Below are 6,521 nucleotides of genomic sequence, written 5' to 3'. Positions count from 1 at the left end.
TGCCTGATCATCAGGAATGACACCTCAATTTTGGATAATGTTAAAAACTTGCATATATTGAAAATTTTGTTAGACCTTTTAAGAACTACTATACTGAAATTTTTCATAGTTCTAGAGGGAATGGCTATTTAAATTTCTTTGTAAAAATAGCATTTTGCATTGATTGGGGATTTGATGAATACCTTATTTAAAGAGGACACCTGCTGCTCTATTTAATAATAGCATAGGAATCATTATGTGGTACAATGAGATGCTCATTTTCTATAGGAATTTAAATAAAAAACCCAGTGCTTGTAAATTGATTCTGCTGGTAATGAATATCATGGAAGACTGCAATTTCCATAATATTATTATCAAGTATGGAAAAATCAATGTTCTTTTGGAGAATGTAGTTTTCAGTTTTTTCCATGAGCTTTAAAAAAAATTAATTTAAAACATTATTTTTTAAGAAGAGTTAAGTCAGAAGTGTGTGTTTATAAATAAGTAAGGGTCCTTATTTAAGAGTTTAGGATTGTCATTTGTAGTCAGACACTCCATTGAATTACCTTGATCTGAGTGATGGCTGAATGAAACTTCTCTTAAATTAGAAGCAGGCACTAAGATATCTCTGCAGGCTACACAAAGGCAAACAAATTAAGAGGGTTTTCTGGACTAGAGTAAGTACTTCATTTAGTTTGGCATCCTGCAGAATCTTCCCAAACTCATTTGCTCCTGACTGTTCAGACAGGATGATATGATGATGTCCCTTCTCCTTTCTGTAAGGGAAGTGAATGTATTTAAAATTTTCCAGGAGAAACGGTCTCTTTCTGGCCATTATCACCTTTGACTTGAGGTGAAAATCATCACTGAAAAAAGCAGCTCAGCTTTACTGTGCTCTTTGCGTTTTTCAATGTGGCAGCCATAATTCCAGTCCTGTATAATTCCAGGATTCCAGGTAAAAAAATATGCCCTTTTTGTTTTGGAAATCTGTGTGACTTCCTTTCCTAAAATGGCATATTTCCCTGCCCTTTTTGGTTTTTGTTTGTGGTTTTTGGGGGGTTTTTTTCGGGTTTTTTGTTTGGTTGGTTTTTTTTTTTTGTTTTTGTTTGGTTTTTTTTGTTTTGTTTTTAAATTTTTTTTATTTATTTTTTTAGATTTGTTTGATGAGGGGATTTCTTCTTGTTTATTACATTTTTGCAACACAAAGAATGTGCGCTTTAATTTCAGGGTCATTAGAGACCAATATTGTATTTAGATACTGTAAACATGTGTTGAATATGGTTTTAAGGCCTACTTCAAACTTCTTTGATTTCACTAAGCCTTGTTTCGCACTTTTATCTCACTGCCTGGGGATATAGGACTTACCTCTGTTTACAAAACAAGGGAGGTCACTGCACCAAAGTTTCACTACGTGTCTACTTCAGAGAGAGTGCTTGGCCAATGCCACTCATAATGTTCTGATTTTACAAGAATTTTCAGAGCTTATGTATTGTTATGATTATGCCTACATGAGACAGCATAGCGTCAAGGGGAAGTGTAACAGCTAATTTGGGCACTTAAAGCAGTACAGTCAGTGTTCAATGTGGTTTTCTTGCCAAAGCTGAGGGGCTGTACCAACACCAGGGAATGACCAGGAGGTGCCTTGCAGGCATCACCTGGATGCTGCCACTCACTGGAAGCTGGCTCAGGTGTCCTCCTGCTTGCTGCACCGTGCTGCTGCCTGCCAAGGCACAGCCCTCCTACCCTCTATGTTCCAAGACTCCTAAGGCTCTAGGAGTCAAGATCTAAGGATTAAGATTTACACATTCCATCAGGGTGTCTTCTCAACCATTATGTTTTGCATGTGTCCCAATCACCAACACAGCTGCACACTTGTTCAGCAAATAACAACCTTCAGCTTTCTAGCTTGCTTTCCTGATTCAGGGACATTTATTCTCGTGAATTTTACATGAATTTAATTGACCAAATTTCACATTTCAAAACCAAAGAACTGTGAGACACATGTTTTAATCCTCCCAGTTACTGTTTGAAACTATTTTTAGGGAATTACATGGTTTTCAGCTTTGGCTTTCCTGGGTGAAGAAAGATCACACAGGCTTGTGTACAATGTATGCTAGTGCCCTACTTCTTTGTCTCCAGAGCTATGAATTAAATCAATGCTTTTATTTTAGTGGTAGTCTTAACTGTCTCTGACTTAATTGTTTTCCCATTATTTTGTGGTGTTTTTAAGAAAGGGATTCAGCATTTCTTAAAATACTTTTGGGGGGGGGACAGGTTGCTTATTTGTAATATGAGAACATGCTAAAACTTTAACAAGTTGAGGACTACACTGCTGGCCCACTTACAAAGGGACTCTCCTGAATAACTGCTGCCAGTGAGCTTTGTATCTGAATTTTTACTGGGTCATGAGCAGTTTGACTCCTGTTAAATTCAGGGACAAAGTAGGAACTCCTCTTTTGATTATAGCTTTTTTAATGTCTAGTATCCAGACATTACCCAGACATAGCAATGGAAAATCATCTTTTTAAGAATCTCAGCTGGAGGAGGAGCTCTGCCTGCAGGTAGTACCCTGGTTGCCTGCAGCACTCTGCAATGCCCAAGATGGATTACATTAAATGCTGAGATGTGAAGGAAAGAAGTCTGAATTTGATGTTTGAGAAGCCAGTGGAGGAGTTGACATAAAAAATAAACTGATGATCTTTTGACAGCAGCATTTAAATAGATTTGAATGGAGAAAAAATGTGCTGCCAGAAAAGCTAAGTGGGGTCATCTAAGGCAGTCCCAAAAGCTTGTTCAGTGGAAGATGGCTTATGCACAAAAATTTAAAGGTTTTAGATCATACAAAGAATGTAATAATCAGAATTCTCTGAAGTAATTTAGGGAAAATTACTCACTAAGGATCACTAAGGATCCCACTGTAAAGTCTTGGTCCTTGAGACTCTGTGCCTGTGTGTAGATTGCCAAGATGTTTGTTTAGGTGGGGGAGAATCAGTGGATTAAAGGGGTTACTGCTGAAATTTACACATGCACACTATGTGCATCTCAAGACTACATCTATTCTGCTTCCTTGGATAGATGCCCCTACTGCATATGCACTTTGAGGCAGGCCAATAATGGGTTCAGATTCTTAGTGTCTCTTTTGGAGACTGGAGAATATTTGGAAGGCAGCTTAATTCTTGTATAGCAAACCACCCTGCAAAGTGAACCAAGGTCCAGCAAGGGAGAATGATTGGGAATTTAGAACAGCACTGTTGTCTCAAACCAAAATGCTAATTGAGGCTAGAACTTGAACTATTCCCCATCTGTCCTCATCCTGTCACAGAACTCAGTAGCTGAATACAAATTGAAGCAACCCTCTTCTACCTTCCTCCCTTTCCCCCAACACTACCCCCTTAAAAAAACTAAACAACCAAAAAAACCCCAAACCTTAAGATGAAACAACTGAACATTAAGAGGATATGAGTATGTGGAAGAAAATAAAGGAATAATTTTCAGTCAGTATAAATTGAAAAATATGACAGTTTAAATTGATTGATTAAAGATAAAACCTCTGGAAAAATGTGCATGCAACAGATTCCAGATGTCTCTCCCCACAAGTTTTCTTACCAGATGGTGGATGAGATCTTTCTTTCTTAATATGTCTTTATGTTCAATGGTAGCACGCCATTCAGACAAAGGAAAAAAAAGGGTATTTGTGTAAAGCTTGCTTGTTGGGACAATATACTTACTGTGTTCTATGGTCAGATGAGCACTTATTTATTATAAATAGAATGCATTTGAATTACTGTTATATGTTGATCTCATTGTGTCACTTTAGGTTTTGAAATACTAGTAAGAATTGCCTATGCATTATGCAGCATTATTTGAATTATTCATGTGTGGCAAGTGGAGTTCTGCACTTTAAAATGTTGCCTTGGCCTAATGTTTATATTTATGCTGTATTTTTGTGTAATCCTAAGGTTTTGTAGGGGGAAAAAAGTGTATTTTTTCACTGTATCAAAATTTTCAGTAAGTTGGCTTTCTTTTAGAAAAGGGAACTTTAAAATTACCCTGTCTAAAATTCTGTGCCTGATTATACACTCATGAATGGAAAGAATTATAATGGTTTTATGAACTTGAATAGTAACATTTAATGTAAAAAGAAGTGAAGATAAATAGAATTTTTTCAAATACAATTATTATAATGCAATGCAAATTAGCAAAAGGTATTACTGTTGAATAGCTACAGTTAAATTGAGGAAAAGAGAACATAGTTATTCTTGATTATTCATTTAAAAAGAATACTTAAGACCAGGTTCTTTCAAAGGATATCCCAGTTTTAAAAGGAAAAGACATTGATGTCATTACTCAGATGACCTGTTTAAAATTATTATTTTAAACATTTCTAGGAACAATCCATAACAAATCATAAGGTGGACATCTTTGAAAGTTCTGAATTTTCATTAGTAAGCTATGCTGCTTTATTTGCAGCCTGGTATATCTTACATATACCTGTAAAATGATATTGTAGAGTCACAGAATAATCTAGGCTGGAAGGGATCCTCAGGGATCATTGTGTCCAGCTCCTGGCCCTACATAGCACCATCCCCAAGGACAGGGAAAAAATTAATTTCAGAAGACATTTGAAAATACTGGTAGCAGAATACAAAATACTGCAAAGTAGAAAGGAAATCGATCTGAGGAGCTCATAAAAGGAAGATGATATGTCAGTAAAATTTTAGGTGTGAAATGCTCAGAGAAAAAGATACATTCCCAGGTAATGATCTGTAAGATCATGGATGTCATTCCTTCTAAAAGTCGTGGAGGTCCAAAACCTGACCAAGTTTCCAAAGCAGTTCCTTATGTACTTAATTATACAGGCCCAGTTACCTGCTCATGGCATAATTATGTAACTCTTCACAGCTTCTGGAGCTCGGCTCCAAGATTTAAATCAAAATTACCAGTAATGGCTCCAGAGGAAACGTAACGTAAGGGCATATTATGTTTTATCTACACCTGTCCTGTGAAACATTTAGCACTGGCCAGAACGGAGGCTGAATTAGTCTGGTCCCAGTGAAGAATTTCTGTTTGTGCATGCCCCAGACATCATTCCTTGTCATGTGCCTGGTGATGCAGTGACAACCCAGTCCAGCACAGGCAAACAGTCTGGTGAGACTGAAGTACTGAATGCAAACTGTTTTAAATATCAGATTGTTTAGAAATTAAGCTCATTGCTGAGACCAATGCATACATTTTAAATCACACAATCATATATCTAGTACTGAACTTCTAGACACTAGGACTTCGGCTTAAATCTGTGGGGTTTTTAAGCCCTTGCACTAAATGTGCAACAACTCACGCTTCTCTCAACAGAGAAACCAGCAAATGACATCCCCAAGGTACGAAAAAGAGTAACAACAAAAACAACAAATACCATTCTTGGGAAGCCAAAAGGACATCAGCAGCATTAACAACAATCTGTTGTTTGAAGTTAATAGAACTGTTGGTTTATGTGGAAAGGCTGAGCTATGTTTTTGGGAGGCAGTTTCCTGGAAACTTCAGTGGAAATTCTTTCTTAGAAAATGCCCAGAATCAACGTGCTCCAACCAAAAGGTCCTTTGTGGCTTCTGCAGAGGCAGTCACTTCTGCAGAAGTGAATGCCTTATTCATGCCTAGACCCTCACTTCTTTACCCTGTCATGACTCGTGTGTATTAGCTTTAATTCTGGTATTAGTTTGTGGTTTCTCATAGACTGAGTCTTAGTTTGAAAATAACTATGGTAAAGGAGTGGAGCTGAGGGAAGGATAAGGATAAATGGCAATCTTACACCAGTCTGCCTAATGCTCCAACACAAAATATTTGTCCCACCAGGTAGATGATGTTACCTTTGCACAGCTCTTAGACTCAATGATTTGGCTTAATGACTTGAGTCAACTCGTAACAATTAAACTCAGTCAAGGCTAGGACATAAACTATGAACATCTGACAAACACATTGTTTTACTGTGTATTACAGTTTATGTACTGTGTACATAAACTATGAACAGCTGACACCTATTGTTTTATTGTGATCTGCACTTAAACCATCAGCAGCTTTCCTTGGCCAAGTGCCCCTAGGCATATTTAGATACAGAAAACTGGAGATAAGCCAGCAGGAGAAGGCGCCAGTTTCAGTGACAACTGAAGGCTCTAAACTGCATCCTATCTGGCCTTGTGGCTTTGGAGCTGGGTTGTGTACTCCTCTAACAACTTTTAGTGATGGAGCTTTTAGAAAGGATTAGCACGTGCTCCTTACCTGAGGATGTTTGCATCCCTTGCTTCAAGACAAATTTTCTTTCCCCAAAGGAGAGTTCACATCTTGCTGAAGTAATTTTTTCTGATGCTGATTTGTCTGCTTGTCACCTGTTGTGCATAAGCTCTGGTTCATGTGAAATGCCTAACTGGAGTTAATGTTGTTGAATTTATCCTTCCTTTTGTACTTGTGCAGTTTCAAGGAAGAACAATGTATTAGGAGAAATGGTATATGCGATTTCCACTGTTCTGCTTGGTTTTGGTCATGCTAAA

This window comes from Molothrus aeneus, chromosome Z, assembly GCF_037042795.1.
Source record: "Molothrus aeneus isolate 106 chromosome Z, BPBGC_Maene_1.0, whole genome shotgun sequence".
NCBI lineage: Eukaryota > Metazoa > Chordata > Aves > Passeriformes > Icteridae > Molothrus > Molothrus aeneus.
This window is presented reverse-complemented; position numbering follows the sequence as displayed.